The sequence below is a fragment of the Scyliorhinus canicula genome, chromosome 13, assembly GCF_902713615.1.
Source record: "Scyliorhinus canicula chromosome 13, sScyCan1.1, whole genome shotgun sequence".
In the NCBI taxonomy this organism is placed as follows: domain Eukaryota; kingdom Metazoa; phylum Chordata; class Chondrichthyes; order Carcharhiniformes; family Scyliorhinidae; genus Scyliorhinus; species Scyliorhinus canicula.
Window position 1 is genome coordinate 122,060,948 of NC_052158.1, and position 19,085 is coordinate 122,080,032.

The following is a 19,085-nucleotide window of genomic DNA, read 5'->3' on the forward strand; positions in this document are numbered from 1 at the left end:
AGTTGAATGACGCCTCCAGAGTTTGATATTGCTGAGTGAGGTTGATTTTGTTAAAGTTGAGCTATCTTCAGTTGAAAGCAGACCTTGCAATGTTGTATTGGCACCATGGAGGGAAACTTTGGAGCATCTTTGTGATGCATGGAGATGATTTTCTTTCTGAGAAGGTGGTAGCAAATTTGAATGTTATTAATGTGCTTAGAACAGAGTTCGAGATTGGAAGTCAGGCCTCTGGTGCATTCAAATACACTGGGTTAGAAATCGGGAAGAGTGGCTCGTATGTCACTCAACATTAGGAGCCTAATTTGGAGAATATTAACTCTGCAGCAATTTCTCGTGATGGGATTCACAAAAGAATACGGCGGCTTCAGAAATGGATAAAGAGGAACTCCAAAGTTTTATTGGGTAGCTGATTAGTTAGCTAGAGAAAATAGCCCAGACACCAGTTTTGATGTTTTAGACTTAAGCACTAAAATAAACAATCCCAAAGTTGAAGAAATTGTTTGAGCAAACAAAACGTTGGCAAAATTAAAATGGGAGAATTGTGTTTTGAAATTTCCATCTTTAGGTGATGTCAGACAACTGAAACTGTTTTTGGTGACGCATCTTATGCTAATCTCTGTGATGGCTTTTCAAGTGCAGAAGGATATATAGTTTTTCTCATGGGGGAGGAAGGTAAATGCCGCCCTTTGGTGTGGGAAACTAAAAAGATGCAAAGAGTGGTAAAAATGTACATTGGCAGCAAGTCACTTGCCTGAGTGGAGACAGTCAATATGGCATTTTCTATATCCAGGATCCTGTCTGAAATTTTGAATGGAATAGGGTTCTCAGGATCAGAATCTATAGAGTGTCACTTAGACAATAAATCCCTTTGGGAGAATGTCCACTCTACAAAAAGTGCCAATGGGTGGTGGCAGGGGCGTGGGGATGGTGGTGGAGTGGTCGCAGGGAAATGAGGATGGTGGTGAGGTGGGAGTGGTGGAGGGGCGATGTGGTGGTTTGGGGAAGGGGTGTGGTGGTGGTGGTGCTGGAGGTGGGGCGAGGTCGGGTGACGGGTGCGTGGGTTGGAGTTAGTGCCAGGGGCACAGTGCTGCATACTCACCCTGACCTCCCTCAGGAGGTCGTGTAGTTTTGTATGGTACTGCTGGCCTGTTCTAGTAGTGTTACCATGGCACTCACAGCCTCTCCCACCTACACCCAGGCATGGTGCATGGCGGCAGGTGGCAATCTCCTCCTCTTCCCGGGGTATAGGGTAGCCTGCCACTCCTTCACTGCATCCAGCAGTGTCTCTCTAGTTCAGCATTGGTGAAACGGGGTGCTGCTCTTAGCACAGAGCTAAATTGTTGGCTTTGAAAGCAAACCAAGGCAGGCCAGCAGCACGGTTCAATACCCTGAACAGGCGCCAGAATGTGGCGACTAGGGGCTTTTCACAGTAACTTCATTTGAAACCTACTTGTGACAATAAGCGATTTTCTTCTTGCTGCCATCTTGTTGGCTGAGATGAGTGTGTGGTGGCGAATGGAGTGCTAATATGGGGCTGCAGCTTGTCAGCCTCTCAAGTGTCAACACCTTTCTTCATTGAAATAAATTGTGGCACCGACGCTAGCCCATTAACGATTGATGAATTGCTTGGGAACTCCGCCAATTTGCTGTCGTAGAACACCACTGATTCACTTAGTTTCTGAATTGAGAATTGCATCAATAGATGCGTTAAGAAATTTATATCAAACTTAAAGAGTAATTTTTTTTCTTTAGAGAAAGAATGAATGCTCCCCAGTGCTTAAGTTTGAATTAGATCTTTAATTGTTTAATCGACCACACTTATTCTGATAGACTGCACATAGATATATAAAGGGGATTCGGTGGCACTGTGGAGTTGGAGAGGAAGTCATTGTAGAAGACACCAAAATTGGAGTTGAAGAAGTCAACTCATTTTCTAGTTCTTATTACAGAGACATCATCAGAGCGTAACAGAGGGTACTGCTCTGTACACAGTACCAAATTGATAGTGGCTTTAAAATTGCCACAAATGCTTGCTGAACCATCTTTCTTCATCGTGGGCACTATCGCCATGGTCCAATCACTTACATTAACATGCTCGAGGACTCCTGTCTTGTCCAGCCTCTCTATTTCTACTTCAACCTTAGGCCTGATGGCGTATGGCACTAACCTTGAAGCATCTTGCTTGGCTTACATCCTTAACCTTTAGCTTGACAGATCTCTTTCATGCTTCCCAGCTCTCCATTAAAGATTATGGCATGTTTCTTTAAATCCTCAGTAGATCTGCTTCTGACTCTGACATGAGATTCACTTCGGCCAAGTTTACCTTGATTCTCTCCAGCCAGGTTCTCCCCATTAGGGCTAAATAATGATGTGCAGGGACAAGTAATCGGTCTATCCGTTTAGCTGCACATTTACATCGAAAAGGCCCCTCAGGGGAACCACTTTCCCAGTACATGGTTTTAGTATTATCTTTGAGGGTATTAAGATGAAATGTCATACTTTCTCTTGGTAAACAGCTTCTGGTACCAACTAAACTGCCGCTCCAGTGCCACCTCAATTTTCACTAGTTGTATACCCAGCAACGGAGTGACCCAGTAGCGATTTATTTCACCCGCAATGGCCAGCAGGTTCTTTGACAATTTGTCATCTGACTCACCTTTTTACACCCTTTTAATATCACATGGATCACTTTCCCCCTATTCGGTTTTCCATTAGATACACTTGGTTCTTGCCTTTTATAGTACTTACTTGGAACTTTTTGTTTCTTCCCCGAACATGCATGTTCAGTGTGCCCCTTTTCCCCATAATTCCTGCATTTTGCATTTTTGCCCGAGCTGTCTGTTGCTGCATGCCCAGTCTTTGCACATCCGTGCCAATTTCGAACCGAAGGGCTCAATCTTCCCAAAAGTAAACAGTGCCGAGAAACATGTGGCTATTGAACGCTACTCCTGTTGAATAAGGGGCCTGAACGGGTATGGCTGAGGCCACACATAGCCCTGTTTTTTTACGGCTCTGCTCGCCAGAACTCCCCGTTGTAGCGAGAGATTGGGACACCACTTTTAAATGGCATCCCGATCTCCGAGGCCCACAAAAGAAATCCCCGACCTTCCCCAGCCTGAACACAACATGGGAGGGTCCCCCGCAGCCCCCCCCCACCCCAAACCGGCAACACCCACAGTGGGCAAACCGGCCCAATTGCATGCGCGCAAAAAGTGCCAGCTAGGCACCTTGATATTGCCAACCTGGCACTGTGGCAATGCCCCTGCCAGCTGGCATTGCCACATGGGAACATTGGCAGTGTCAGGCTGGCACCCAGGTGGCAATGCCAGAGTGCCAGGCTGGCATTGTTTGGGTGTCTGGCTGGCAATGCGAGGGTACCCAGGTGGCAGGTGATAATGGCACCACCATGCCCAAAAGACATGCTGCTGGTGGCCTCCAATCCTCTTGGAAAGCCCCAGGAGTGCCATTCCATCTGGTCCCTGTTTGTGGGAACCAGTATCAAACGGCACTCGCACAAAGTCCCCAAGGCAAAGAAATTGAATCCCAAAATCTCAGGTACCTTGGAAATCTGCATATTAGAGTAAGGCTTACTTCCTCGCTCTAATATGCAGATTTGCCAAAAAACGATCCCGCCCAGGATTCTCCCTGCAACGTCTCGTGAGATTTTGCTGAATCTCACAAGGTGGTGCGAACCGGGTAGATTTCAGGAGCAGGGTCTCCTGGCTTTCACCAGCCACGCTGCACCATGGCTAGATGCTTTTCCAGAGCAGCGCGCCAGATGCTCGCGCATTACATTTGTGTTCGGTGCTCAGCCAACATTTTATGGATTCTAGTGCTCAAATGTAATTGTTGAGTTTCCTTATCTGCTAATACCATAGAACTTGCAACTTCTAAAGCCTTCTTTAGGTTTAAATTGTTTCTGTTAACGATCTTTGTTGGAAAGCTTTGCTTCTTAACCCACACACTAGTCTGTCTCCAATGGTGTCGTTCAAGACATCTCCAAATTCACAGTATTCAGCTTCTTTCTTCAAGCATCAATGAACAGTGTGAATGATTCATCGTCTTGTTGGTCATGTTTATGAAACCTGAACCTCTCAGCAACAGCCAAAAGCGCAGGTGAGAAGTGGCCCCGCCATATCTGCACAACCTCGTGATAGGTTTTCGAGCCTGGTTTTTCTGACCGCACCAGACTTCACAGGAGGTTGAATGCCGTCCACCCCCCCCCGCCATTGTACTCAGGAAAGTTGGGACTACACTGTCCACTGCAATTTTATGCGCTTGGACAAAATAATTGAATCTATCAGTATATATAATGTCCACACAGCGCCAAGGAATCCTGCCATTTTGACTATGCAAAGGCCTGGCATACGCACAATATGCAACAAAGTTTTTTGCACTACTTTGCTTCTTTTCCTACTAAGGTATCTGTAAGCTGAGCCTGTTTCCTTCCGAGTTTTGGATCACCCCAACACTAAACTATTGTTGCTTGGGAATTGCTACTCACCGAGGTCCCTGGACCGTTCCAGACCTTTCAGCAGCTAAGCAGAGCACGCAATTGATCAGCTGCTTTTGATGTTGCTTCCTCTGAAATCTATGTTTAAATTTTTGTTCTTTTGATGGCTGATACTGATATTTGCCACCTTTCCATCATTAAGTTTGGTGGAGCAATGTTTTTAGCTTTTTATTCCTTTTTTGGATGTCTGAGCACAGATCGAAGATTTTCCTATTTTGTTTTACTTGTCTGAGTGTTTCCTTGCGTGGTTCCGACCTCCTCATTGCCAGTTTCCTTTGTGGTATTTTTAAAGGACAGGCTTGCAGACCACAAAGGTAAAACAAACAAGAGGCAGGATTCTCCATTGCCCGACGCCAAGATCGGACGGAAAATCTACTCCAAAGCCCAAATTGGGGCTGGCAGCAGTTTGACACCGGTCAGCCATGCTCCCCCCGCTCGGAAGTAGTGTAATCATGTTGCGGGTGCACGCTGTTGCAACTGCGTTGGCGCCGTCATCGGAAGGCCAAGCCGTGATGTTCCGCTCCCGATAGGCCGAGATCCTGACCGCACTGTTGATGTGTGGTCTGAGCAGTTAGGAAGATGGCATGGTGGCTGCAGACTGTGTCCAGTCCCACCACACTCGGCTGGGACCCGTGTCGCTGGCTGTGGGGGGGGGCTTCTGTGCGGGCTGGGGTGACTGGTAAGGGGTTTCCAAGAGGTGGCCTGTGGCATTGCGGATGGTGGGTCAGGTCCGCGCACGGCCTGTACCATGTTGTATGATGCGACCGCTGCAGGCCGTTTTCCGCGCTGGATCTTGGAGTTTCACCTGGCGTCACTGCTAGCCTCTCACTGGTCCCGGAATCGGTGAGGCTTCGGAAAATGTCCGCGAATTTTCCGTTTGAGCCGGCACCTAGCTGCTGAAATGGAGAATCCAGCCCATGGGTTTTCTTGGAAAGATTTTTACCCCACTGTCCATTTGCCCGCGCAAATAGCCATTGGTGTCATCAATACGTCATATGATTGGTCTCTTAAAGTGACGTTGTTCCAACTAGGAACAAACATGAATACACAACAATATCCCTCTCCCATGTGGATTTTATGGGCTAAGTTGATGTCCTTATGCACACACCAAGCTAACACTGAAATTGGGTGTGCACGAACAACAGTAGAGGCTAAAGTTCATTGTATAACTCAGAGATGAGTCACTTGCTGCTATTTGCAGGTGTATGCTTAGACCAAGAGATGATTAAGCTCATCGGCAGTTTGAAGTGAAAGCACCCATTTAACTGAGTCACGCGTGGTAACTGTGACCTTTACAATAGTGAAGGCAATAAGCACGCCACTGCTGACTGGGCTTCAAAATTCCATTGCTCCCGGTCAGTAGAGTATCTGCTGATACTGTGGAATAGAGCAATTTTAGAATCATGTACAAATCTTTCCAGATAAAAATGTTTGCATTTAATCACTCAATCATTTGCCATAGCATGATTCATCAACCTGCCTTAAACAAAGCCTTTTAAACTATTTTGTGTGCGGGTTACTGAGTAATGCAGTGGTAGTTCACAAACTTCAATATTTTGCCTCACTTCCCTACGATTCAGGCAAATTGACAATACAGAAAAGGAGAGAAAAGTGGTTGTGGGGTGGGGGTATTCATTCATAACTGTACATCGAAGAATGATTAGTCTGTAGCAATGTTAATTAAAGTTGGATCAAATGAGATCAGGTTCATAAGAGGAGAGGGTGTGGGGGATGGTGGTGGTAAGAAGAGCCCACAACACTTGTGTGTCCATTTCAAATGCCTGAATATCTAAAACGTTGTTGCTCATCGTGAGAAGCACATTGAACCTGAAAAGTTTACAGCATAGAAAAAAATAAACACAGTGTATTTGTGCTGACTCTTGTTACAATTATGAAGTTTATCACATTATTATATTTTGGCACTGTATCCCTAAATTTAGGATAAATGTAGGGGGCCATGTGACCTGTTCCATCGTCTGCTTGACAGTAAGTTTGGATGGTTTGACAGTTAGAGATCAACAGCTAAGATTATGTTAAAATAAGAAGGTGTAAGGTACTTACTCTTGGAGAGAATGGCAGCAGCCTCTGAATTTGCAATGAGTAGCCTGTGAGGGTGGAATTTTCCCACTTTGGGACTAAGTCCCGTGGCGGGAGTCGGAACTGGAATATGGAGTGTTTCCCGCTACGGAGTCTGGTGGGAAAATACACCAAATCTTCTGGCACTGACCTCATTAATTATACACCCACGTGTTTTGCACCATGTTCCATGCCAAAGCAGTCCTAATGGCGCTTGGTCTTCCATCCTATCCGGCCGCCATATTGGAAAGGTGCCCAACATCATTGAAGAAACAAGGTGGATCTCCCGAAATTTAAGACAGTTCTGCAGGAACATTCTGGGGCTGGAAGATGGACTCCCTCCAGGAGGCCAAAACTGGAAAATCCACCTAAAATGCTCCCCAACCCACTGTTGTGGTGTTCCAGGGTTCAGGATTGTTGTCGACCTCCATCCCAAACTCCTAAAGCAGTGCCAGATATTGTTCAGGCATATCCCAACACCTGACCATCACGTGGTCTGTGCCAGTCTGTTGTCCCGCCAACATCATGGAGGATTTGGCACTGGCAGTCGGGCCTTCATTTGCATCCCATTAATGGTATCCAAATTAGTTTCAGGTTGGCCTCCGATAGAACTACTGATCCACCATGGTGGGCACCAATGGAAGATCCCGGTGTAAATACACTGGCATCAAAATTATTTCTGGGCCTCCCGCTATATTCTCAATACCTGGCATTGAACCCACCAGCAGGGATTTGGGAAAATTCCAGCTCCCAAAGTTCCAGAAACAGGTCATAGATATTGGGTTGTAGACAATTGTGCTGTAAACTGCCTCATGGCACCGAGGACCCAGGTTTGATCCCGGCTCCAGGTCACTGTCCATGTGGAGTTTTCACATTCTCCCCATGTTTAGGTCGCACCCTCACAACACAAAAGTTTATGCAGGGTAGGTGGATTGACTATGCTGAATTGTTCCCTTCATTGGAAAAAAATAATTGGGTACTCTAAATTAATTTTTAAAAAGATTAAATGAAATTGGAGCGAAGATAGCTAATTAGCATTTTCCCCTGGATATAATGTGTTTCATCTTGTCACAGCGAAAAGGGCAAAGGAAGCCGTTTTTGAGATCAGGTTGCAAGCTTCCCTACAAATCAATAAATATCTCAGTTAGACAGAAGTTCTGTATGGTCAGCTGAAAGAAGTGGCCCATTGACTTTGTGAGCTATCATAGCTTGATGTGGGTTGGAGACAATCTCTAATTAAAGAGATGTATTCTGCAGTCTTTACGGATTTTGGGTGATTTGTTCTTATATGTCCTGGGTGGAGAAGAATCATCAGAATAGGTTTTACTGCTAGTGCTGGATTTAAGAAACACTCCAAAATCTGAAGATAAAACCTGGGTTCAGTTTCTTAAAGTCACTAATCAGTGAAACAAGGATACAGAAACCCATTGGAAGTTGAAAGCGACTATGGGCTGTCTGCTAAAAGAACTGTGATTCTGTAGAGAGTGCAATGGGTGATGAGTATAAAAGAGGAATGTTCCTTTCTTTAGTTGAAAGTATAAATTGCCTTCAAAAAGAAAATAGTGTTTAGTCAAATACATGAATAGGATGGGAATAGAAGGATATGGACCCCGAAAGTGTAGAAGATTTTAGTTCAGACGGGCAGCATGGTCGGCACAGGCTTGGAGGGCCGAAGGGCCTGTTCCTGTGCTGTACTTTTCTTTGTTCTTTGTTCTAATAATGCTTTGAGTCATTGGTTACAGCAAAAAGTTTTAAAATGTAAAATCTAGACATGTCATTCTTTCAGATATCAACTGAAAGTTCAAATTTATTATCAAAAGTTCATCGGTCTCTACTGAGATTGTAATACACTGCTAGAACAATCCTAAACATCTCAGTATGCTACTCTCTTCATATACTACTACATCGTCTGCTTCATATATCCAATCACCTTTTTCTTAAACGATCCAATGACCTCTACCCCAGCTATTCCCTGTAGCAAGCAATACCACGCTCCAACAATTCTCTGTGTAAATAAGTTTCTCCTAACCTCTCTCCTCGCTCTCTTTTGGTAATTTTAAATTGATGACCCCTTGGCACTAACTCCCCTGCCAGTTGAAATAATTTGTCCTTATTCACCCTACCAATGCTCTTTATAATTTTAGAAACTCATTTAAATCTCTTCGTTTCCTTCCATGTTCCAGTGGAAATAGTATCAGCAGTTCACAGAAGAAAACTGAAGTGTTAAATTCAATTATAAAGGGTCAGTTCATGTTATTAACCCTCATTCAATGAAAAAGGTGCAAGGTTAGGAGAAGTAGTGGAACAAATATTTTTAAATGTCCAATGTACAATATGTTCGGTAAACCTCAATTTGCTGCAGTTAGTAGAACTCTGTAGTATAAAAATAGACAGAATTAGAGGGCCTCGACTCTAAATTGGGCCATCTCATTCAGTAAGGTCACAATGAAATGGAAATGGTGCGACGCATGGGAGGGAGCTCTTACTGAGATTGAGCAACTTTGCTTTGGAGCAGAGTAAAGAAATTCCTACAAATACACTTGAAAAAGTGGCTGTTGTTATATATGTTGCCCATTGCTTCTCCTATGAGGTCCGCTGTGTTATATACTGTGATCTGCAGCTGAGAAGACAAGCAGGAGAACACGGGGCATCTTCAGAGATCCAAAGAACAATACAGCACAGGAACAGGCCCTTCGGCCCTCCAAGCCTGCGCCGACCATGCCTAAACTAAAACCATATGCATTCACTGAGTTCGTGGCCGGGATTCTCCGAGCCTGCGCCGGGTCGGAGAATCGGCAGTGGCGCGGGAAATTCCTGCCACGCCGCTCCGACGCCGGGACGCGTTTCTCATTCTTCCACGTATTTTTGCATTCCCACCCTATTCATGTATTTGTCTAAAAGCCCCTTAAATGCCGCTATCATACCTGCTCCACCACCTCCCCCAGGCGCATTCCATATATTTACTACCCTCAGTGTAAAAAACTTACCTCGTACATCCGTTCTAAACTTTTCCCCATGCACTTTAAACCTATGTCCCCTAGTACTTGACTCTCCTACCCAAGGAAAGAGCATCTGACTATCCACTCTGTCCATGCCACTCATAATCTTGTAGACCTCTATCAGGTCATCTCTCAACCTCCATTGTTCCAGTGAGAACAGACTGAGTTTATCTAACCTCTCCTCATAGCTAATGCCCTCCATACCAGGCAACATCCTAGTAAATGCTTCTGTTCCCTCTCCGAAGCATCCACATCCTTCTGGTAGTGTGGCAACCAGAATTGTACGCAATATTCCAAATGAGGCCTAACTGAGGTTCTGTACAGCTGCAACATGACTTGCCAACTTTTGTATTCAATGCCCCGAGCGATGAAGGCCAGCATGCCGTATGCCTTCTTGACCACCTTATCCACATGTGTTGCCACTTTCAGTGATTGGTGGACATGCATGCCCAGATCTTTCTGCCTGTCAGTACTCGCAAGCGTTCTACCATTTACTGTGTAATTTCTACATGCATTGAACCTTCCAAAGTGTATTACCTCACACTTGTCTAGATTAAACTCCATCTGCCGTTTCTCCGCCCAAGACTCCAACCAGTTTATATCTTTTTGTATCCTCTGACAATCCACTTCACTATCCATAGCTCCACCAATTTTTGTGTTAACTGTGAACTTACTAATCAGACCAGCTACATTTTCTTCCAAATCGTTTATGTACACTATGAACATCAAAGGTCCCAGAACTGATCCCTGCAGAATGCCGCTAGTCACAGCGTTCCATTCAGAAAAGTACCCTTCTACTGTGCCCAAGCCAGTTCTGTATTCAACTTGCCAGCTCTCCTCTGATCCCATGTGACTTCACCTTTTGTACCAGTCTACCATGAGGTACCTTGTCAAATGCTTTACTGAAGTCCACGTATATAACATCTACTTCCTTTCCCTCATCTATCATCATTGCCACTTCCTCGAAAAACTCGATCAAATTAGTGAGATGCGACCAAGTCTTAAAAAAACCATGCTGTCCATCACTAATAAGTCCATTTGTTTCCAAATGTGAGTAAATCCTATCTCTAAGAATCTTTTCCAATAATTTCCCTGCCAGTGATGTAAGGCTCACCAGCCTATAATTTCTTGGATTATCCCTGCTGCCATTCTTAAACAATGGAACAACATTGGCTACTCTCCCATCCTCTGGAACTTCACCTGTGGCCAATGAGGATACAAAGGTTACTGTCAAGGCCCCAGCAATTTCCTCCTCTGCCTCCCTCAGTATTCTGGGGTAGATCCCATCAGGCCCGAGGGACTTATCTACTTTAATGCTTTTCAAACTGCCCAACACCTCCTCTTTATTAATATCAACATGACTCAGAATATCTGCACACTCTACCCTATACTCCTCATCCACCGAGTCCTTCTCTCTGGTGAATACTGAGGCAAAGTATTAATTTAGTATCTCACCCATTTCCTCTGGTTCCATACATAGATTCCCTCCAATATCCTTGAATGGACCAACACTCTCTCTGGCTACACTCTTGCTCTTTACATATGTATAAAGCGCTTTAGGATTTTCCTTAATCCTGTTTGCCAAGGACATTTCATGACCCTCCAGACATTTCATTGCTGCTATTTCTAGGTAGCCACTACAGGGTGCTGAAGTGTGAATAGGATGCAGTTCCTCACAATTTTTCACCGCCTCAACTCACCAACTGAAATGAAGAACAGCATCAGGCAAGACTGTGAACTCAACTCCATCAGCCTGTGGGTGGCTCGGCTAATCTGTTCGACCCCTCAACCAGCCAACTGAATGAGAGTTCTAGATATTAACATTAAATAGATAGGTTCAGTATGGACAGAGAAATATCTTGATTGAAACAAAAGCTGGTGACAAGCTACATCAGGACAGAAAGGCCCAGATAAGGTAAGTAATACTTTTAAAAAACATTTCGGAGAGGTTCCCTGGGGTTCAGAAAGGGTAGGGGTGCTCCTGTCGCTGCTACAAGGAAACCCTGAGGCCTAGGGCATCTTTGCCTCTGGTTTAATCCTGGGCATTAACATAGAACATACAGTGCAGAAGGAGGCCATTCGGCCCATCGAGTCTGCACTGGCCCACTGAAGCCCTCACTTCCACCCTATCCCCATAACCCAATAACCCCTCCTAACCTTTTTGGACAATAAGGGCAATTTAGCATGGCCTATCCAACTAACCTGCACGTCTTTGGACTGTGGGAGGAAACCGGAGCACCCGGAGGAAACCCACGCAGACATGGGGAGCACAGAGAGTAACGCAGCGGGGAATCAAACCTGGGACCTGGCACTGTGAAGCCAGAGTGCTATCCACTTGTGCTACCGTGCTGCCTACGGTAGCACATTCTGGCCATGATTGGCCCAATCCTGATTGTGTCGCTTGGTCTGTTACCTTGCCAACAACCATGTCCCAGATCGTGGACAGTTTGCCATTCTCAATAATCCATATCACCCCCGCATGCTTGGGAAAAGTAAATAGGGAGCCTGGAATTACAATCTCCTGGGCCTCATGCCAGACAGATAGTTTGGCAATTCCTAACCAGAGTTAAATCGGGGCTATATAGCTAATTAGGGAACAGTTGGTACACAATATCCTCATTATAGAATTGCTTAATACTGTTGCATACTAAAAGGAAATATAATAATGGTTTAATTCATTTCACATAATCATTTTGAGTAAAAGTCTTAATAATTGAAGCTGCATCAAGAGGAGCTCTAAATATGAACTGTGGTCACATCCATTCACGCTGTTTGAAACATAATTCTTTCATACTTTGTGCAGTCAAATGCACCCTGGTAATCAATCAAGAATTATTTTTCATTTTAATGGCTAAAATATTCAGGAATTCCAGAAAACAAAACACACATTATACACAGTTAATAAAGGGAACATCTAATTCTGGTAACAAATAAATCAGTCTGCCTGGATCTTGAGAGTTTCTGGATCAAATAATGAAGGGGGCACTGAAACATTTGTCTTTGGACTTACGAGTTTTGGCTTCTTTGGTTGGAGATGCAATGTTTCCAGGAGTTAATAGAAAATCTAATTCTAAAACATGTTCAAAAAGTGGGAAGAAGAGCATAAATCAGCCTCCAGATTTGTTTGGTTACTGAGGTATAGCAGTTTACATTTGGTGTATTTATTTACTATATTTTGTCTGTCAACTATATGGGTGTGACCAGGTACAGAGGCTCCAGTCTGACAGCAGTTTGTGTTCCTAGATGTGATAAAGTGAAGCATGAATGACTAGAAAAACAAAAGTGGCAACATTAATAATTTTAAACGAATGCTCCAGCAAAAATGTCTCTAACCTTCCAAGGCATGCCCTATTCATAGCTATGCGGGCGAGGAAACTAATTCATTTGCATTAACTTTAATATTTATGACACTATTATTAGCCTCTAAACTGGGGCTGTCTCAGGCTCCAGCCTCCCAGTAAACAAGATTGGTAAAACAAGAATTTTAAAATCAGGTTGCCAAAAAATATCTGAATGAGATTAAAATTCAACAAAATGTAACAATCCCCTCCTGGCAGATTTAGATCTGGGTAATCCGAGAAATAAAAGCTTCAATTTTGATCAATCCAGCTTTTCCCTTGGGTACAAAGAACAGAAATGGGCTGGCAGAAGTTCAGAACAATATTTTTGGAAAATGTGCCCTACCCCCTCCACACACCCTTTTCTACTTCCCAGCTCCCTACACCTTCTCTCTCGGAAATTGTTCTCTGAGGGTGCCACTCCTCTATAAACTGCACAAAAAGGTGTTTCACTCTCTGGCTCTAACATCAAATTCAACACCAGAATGGGATGTTCCTATACTTGCACCATAGACACAGATAAATCTCACTATAGAAAATTAACTTTTATAAGTGTAGATTCTCATTCCTTCAGATTTTTAATTTTGGAGGTATTCTTCTAAAATACACTTTTTAAACTTTATTTTTATTTCTCTTACCGCTATCTCTTTCTGTGTCAAATCTTTCTTCCCCTCGCTTTATTTCACTTTTTGTGCCTGATTTGACATTGAATTAATGATTCCAACTTACACTGCCAAGCTAGAGGTTTTCCTGTTACTTAACAATATTTCAGTTGGATTGGCTAAAGAGAGACACAGTTGGTTACTCTGTTCACAAAGTGCCAGATGCCCTATAGAGTGTGTGGCACTGTTTGGATCTCTGGTGTACAGTATCTTCCAGGGCAAATGGTCATAGAAATTAAATTGTCAAGGCCCAGTCTAACAAACAGCAGGTGACGTTCATCAGCCAACTACAGTGAATTCTTGTTCAATATGTATTTTCTCTTATTTCCCAGGCTACACAAAATGCCAATGATTAAGAGTAACTATGTTATTTTCTCTAAATATTCCATTAACGCCACTGTGAAAATAGTCACTGTGAAGGCTGGGTTAACTGCCCTGCTGATCTCCTCTGTGTGGAGATGCACCTAGTAGCCATTACCACCTCCCTACAGCAGCAGGTGGACGATGACTCAGACACTCTCACGTTGTATTGTATCATGTCCGAATTTCAGAAAGTTGTGCCAACCTGCTGGCTGAATCAGCTTAGTCAGTTTGGAAAATACTTTACTAAACTGGTAGCATTATGCATAAAAATCATTGGCACATAGTCTCTCCCATAGTGAATCATTCAAATACATGTGCCTTTGGCAGAAACAAACGAAGTTTCCAGTTATAGATAAATTGGTTTCACACACACTGACTCAAATGTATGCCAATATGCAAGGCATTTAATTCAGAGAAGAGAAGGCATTTACAATGAATCTCAGCTTTACTTCCTGTGCTTTATGGCACTCGTCTCATACCCGACCACAGAGGTTTGCTAAAACATTACTTCCTTCAGATTAATTGACAATTTTCAGGTAACACCCTTCTTAAAAATGTTGGACATAAATTGCACTGACACTTTACATCCTTCAGTCTATTTACCCCAGTTGAACCTGACCAACAAGTTAAGGCAGTCTCCAAATTATACAATAAGCTGCATCTGAAACAGAAAGTGTAGGATAATTAGGAGCACAAATTAGTTAACCGTGAACTGTCTTATTTTCACAATGAACTTGCTCTGATTAGAATCACTTTGATTTATTATAGTTAGCTAACTATAACTTCAGATCTAAAATCACAAATAATCAGAAGCAACCCTTTGTACCTTCTGAATACTAAGGCACCAGCTACTTTGCTTAACTTGTATTATTTGCTATTTAAAATTATGGCCAAATCATGTACGCCAAGAAAATATAGTTTGGAACTAGATATTAGGTGCATGTGGAAAATGTTACACTGTAGTGCCAAACTATAGATCAGATATTAAACAGAGTACCCATTTTCTCTATCAACTTGATGTAACAGATGTTGAAAGAGGGCAGGGGAATTCTCCACAGTGTTGCGGCCAATTCTTATCCCTCAACTCATTCCAATAAAATAGATTATCTGAGCATTATCACACTGCTGTTTTTGGAACCTGCCAAGTGCAAATTTAATGTTTGGTTTTGTTCACTACACTTCAAAAAACGCACATCGTTGTGCAAATTTCATTGTATAAAGTGGTTTGGAAAGCCCTGAGATTGTGAAAAATGCCAAATAAATGCAAGACTTTTCTCCTAATGCAGAGATCATGAAGTGAGGCAGAAAACGATAGAGGAGGATCTAGAGGAGAACTAAACTTGATACCAAATATGTTTCTTTTAAATGCTGAATGTGTATACTGATTTTGAAATATGTTTAAGGGTTTAAACACAGATCTGTTGAAGCCAGTGCCTAAAGAAAAGGAAGGAAACTTGTACAACGTAAAAATATTTCCTTCAAAGGATTTTTTATGAGCGTGTTTTTTTCTGATCATGCCTTTCTCCTGCTCTGAAGGTTTGTCACTGATTCTGAATTTGTTGTTTGATAATAAGTGGCCATAGAGATAGTGCAGGTTCTTTTCAGGGGATTGTGGAGCCGTGTTCAGATGGATGAAGAGGTTCCACTTGTTTTGACACCTTAAAGAACAGAACAGATGTCTCTCAGCACCTCAACCAAATTTATGAGAGGTTGCAAGAGACTGGCTAAACCGTTGCATTGTCAGTCAAGGCCTGCCTACTCATTGGAAGTTGGCCAAACAATTAACATTGCTATCAAATTCTTTTTTCCAAGTTGATATGGATATTGCAAATTCCCCTTTGCCCCAATTCCAGTTGAGAGAAACTCCCCAAAACGCACTTTAATTAAAACTCAGATATAGTCTCAATTTGTATACAATGGGATAATTCAGGTCCATGCCTCCTAATTTTTGTTGCGGTCAGTTCTTATAAAAAAGAATATTTGTACTCAGCCCACTCCTGCCTTCCATTTTTCAAAACCCTGAATAGCAGCTTTCATGTTTAATCACTCCGCTTCATTCAAAATGCTTCCTTTTTGTAGGTACAGGATCTGCTTCAAATTATCAGCAGCATATATTCGCCTGCAGGAACTGGCAAGTGCCACATTAGTGCCATGGATGCCAAATATTAAATATTGCATTCCCACCTCATTCCATATGGGGGCATGCTTCCCCAGAATTTACTTTTGCGAATGAAACAAATGTGCCCTCTGTGACTAGTTCAGAGACGGAGGTAATGGGAAAGTCAAAAGATTGCACCGTGGCTTCTTATTGCATTTTGCACATACATTCACTTAAGAATTCAAAAAATGTCAGCAAAGATAGCACAAGAACAGTCAGGCCAAATTCGCTATTATAAACCAAGCTGTGGAACTGTCCAGAGCACGGTGAAGTGAACTAGCAAATATAGTAAATGGTTGTGCAGAAAATGCAATTAAAAACAATCTGATTGGATTAGTGCTGGGAGGATCCCATGAAAGTTAATGAGAAAGACCCAGGCAGTAAGGAAGGAGGGTCGCAGTAGCAGTGTGCTCAGAAAAAGGATGGTTTTCCTTCAGTAGTTTCAACGGAGCAGTTTCAGCTGGCTTGCTTTCATTGTTGCTGAAGCAACAAACAAGGAAAAACATCCTTTTTGGCACTGTATTCTTTGCCTGCTGCACAGCAAGTATACCAATGTAATGGGATCAAGTCCAACAATGACTCGATCTGTTGTCTGCATTTTCCTTTAAATTGAGAACACTTAGATAAGGGGCCAAGGCTTATTATTCGGTGTGCCACCAGGGCTGAAAAGGCCCGGTAAGTCGAGAAATAGTCATTAGGTGCTGCCAAGTTTGGGTTTAAGGAGCCTGAAGTTTGTAAGGGGAGTTAATGAGTTCCATCATTTCGAATGGAAAGAATGAAGTAAGAGTAAGAAACTGCTCAATGTATCTTTTTTTTAATGATTCTATTTTTAAAACGATCATGTTAAGTTTGTCCACATATTGTGCCCTGCCATCCCTCGTTCTGCCTCACATTCGAGCATTGAGGCTGCGTTAAGGAAGACTTTTTGATGAAAGGAACCATTAAAGTTTAACCCTTTCTTCCACCTGACAGCCACACAAGTACACCTCCAACAGGGATAGCCAATTGATACAAGGACTGGGCAACCTAACTGATTTTCCCCATCATAATCTAAGGTGCTAATTCTAGTCTCACTGTTATTGCGACTTCATGGGCCAATAGAATAAGTTTTTCTGGCCGATATGGCTCACCGGATACAACAGTTGTAAAATGAGGCCTGATTTCAACCCAGTGTACATGAAAGGAAGAGATAAAGCATGCCTTTTTAAAAATTTCATGCATGGAGAAAACATAGAAACACTTTCAGTAACCACAGTAATATCTATTTAAAAGAGAGGAAAAAGATTGCTGTGAACAGTGAAGGTGAAGTTTAAAACTACAAGAAGCTTCACCTATCAGATGACAAATTTGCTGTTGTAGTCTGTTTTGACTTGTGAGAGAAGGTTTATAACCGATGTAGAAACAATATTCAAGTATTAAAGTGTCTTGGCTTTGTAGATAAAGTGGAGTTGCTGAGGGGAATGGAAGGGAGTTGGAATGATAGAGGAAATTTCGATCCTTGTGGAGAGCTTTTGCAACAGGCAACGTGTCAACCACGAGTCGTAGTGCTGTTGCCTTTGGAATGGGACCCTACCACCTTCTTACTCAGAGACATGAGCACTAAAACCTAGCGCGGCAGTCCACTGCAGTACTGAAGGAGTGCAGCACTGTCAGAGGTGCCATCTTTTAGATGAGAAATTGAATCGAGGTCTCATCTGCTCTGTCAGGAGGGCATAAAACATTCCATGGCACTCCATCAAAGAGCAGAAGAACAGCGACAGGTGTCCCAGTCAATATTTAACCCTCAACCAACATCACTAAAGCACAGATTAACAAATTGTTGGCATTGTAACGTAACTCATTCACTTTTTGTTAGCCATATTCCATGTGCGAGATTCTCCGCAAATGCGGAGAATCGTTAAGGCTGTCGTGGGACAGGCCGTGACCCACGGCAGCCTTCACGGCCACTTCCAGGGCCAATTCTCCCCCCCCCGGGCGGGGCTAGGAGCGCGGCCCTGTGTGTCACGGCGGCGCGGCCTTGACGACCGTCGTCAAGGCCGCACGTCAAGTGTCACAGCGGCTGACGCGGCCGATGGCATCAGCCGCGCATGCGCAGTTGCCGTCTTCCTCTGCAGCCGCCCGGCAAGACGTGGCGGCTTGATCTTGCCGGGCGGCGGAGGGGAAAGAGTGCGTCTGTTTTGGACGCTGGCCCGACGATCGGTGGGCACCGATCGCGGGCCTGTCCCCTCCCGAGCACAGTCGTGGTGCTCCCGTGCCAATCGGGCCTCTAGATGCCCCAAACGGGCATCTGGCGGCCGTTTCACGACGGCAGCGAGCAGGTGTGTTTGCTGCCGTGGTGAAACGGGCGTGAAGAGCCGGCCTCTCGGCCCATCGGCCTCGGAGAATCGTGGCGTGGGTCGGGTGTGGGGGGGGGAGAACAGCGGGAGGGCGTGAAAAATGTCGGGAGGCCCTCTCGCTATTCTCCCACCTGGTGTGGGGAGCGGAGAATCGGGCCCCATAGTTCTGTTGTCTCTCTCAAACCTGGCTGGGAGGTCTACTGGCGCCACTCGGGAGGATTTCAACTAGTATGGCAAGGGGGTGGGAACCAGAGCATTAACTTAGAAGGTGTCATAACTGAAGGGGAAATAGAGAACAAAAGTAAGAGAACAACATCACCTTCAGGCAAAGCAAAAAAGGTGACAAGTGTGAGAAGGTGGTCAATACAGATTGAAGGATTAATGTGCGCAGTAAACGGTAAACGGTAAATTGCGCACATTGAAATTGGCCGGTACGATGTTGTGGGCATCACAGAGACATGACTGCAAGGGGATCAGGGCTGGGATCTAAATATACAAGGATATGTGTCCTATCGAAAGGACAGGCAGATGGGCAAAGGGGGCAGGCTTGCATTGTTAGTAAGGGAAGAAGTTAAATCGATAGCAAGGAGCGATATAGGATCAGAAGGCATAGAATCTCTGTGGGTAGAGTTGGGGAATC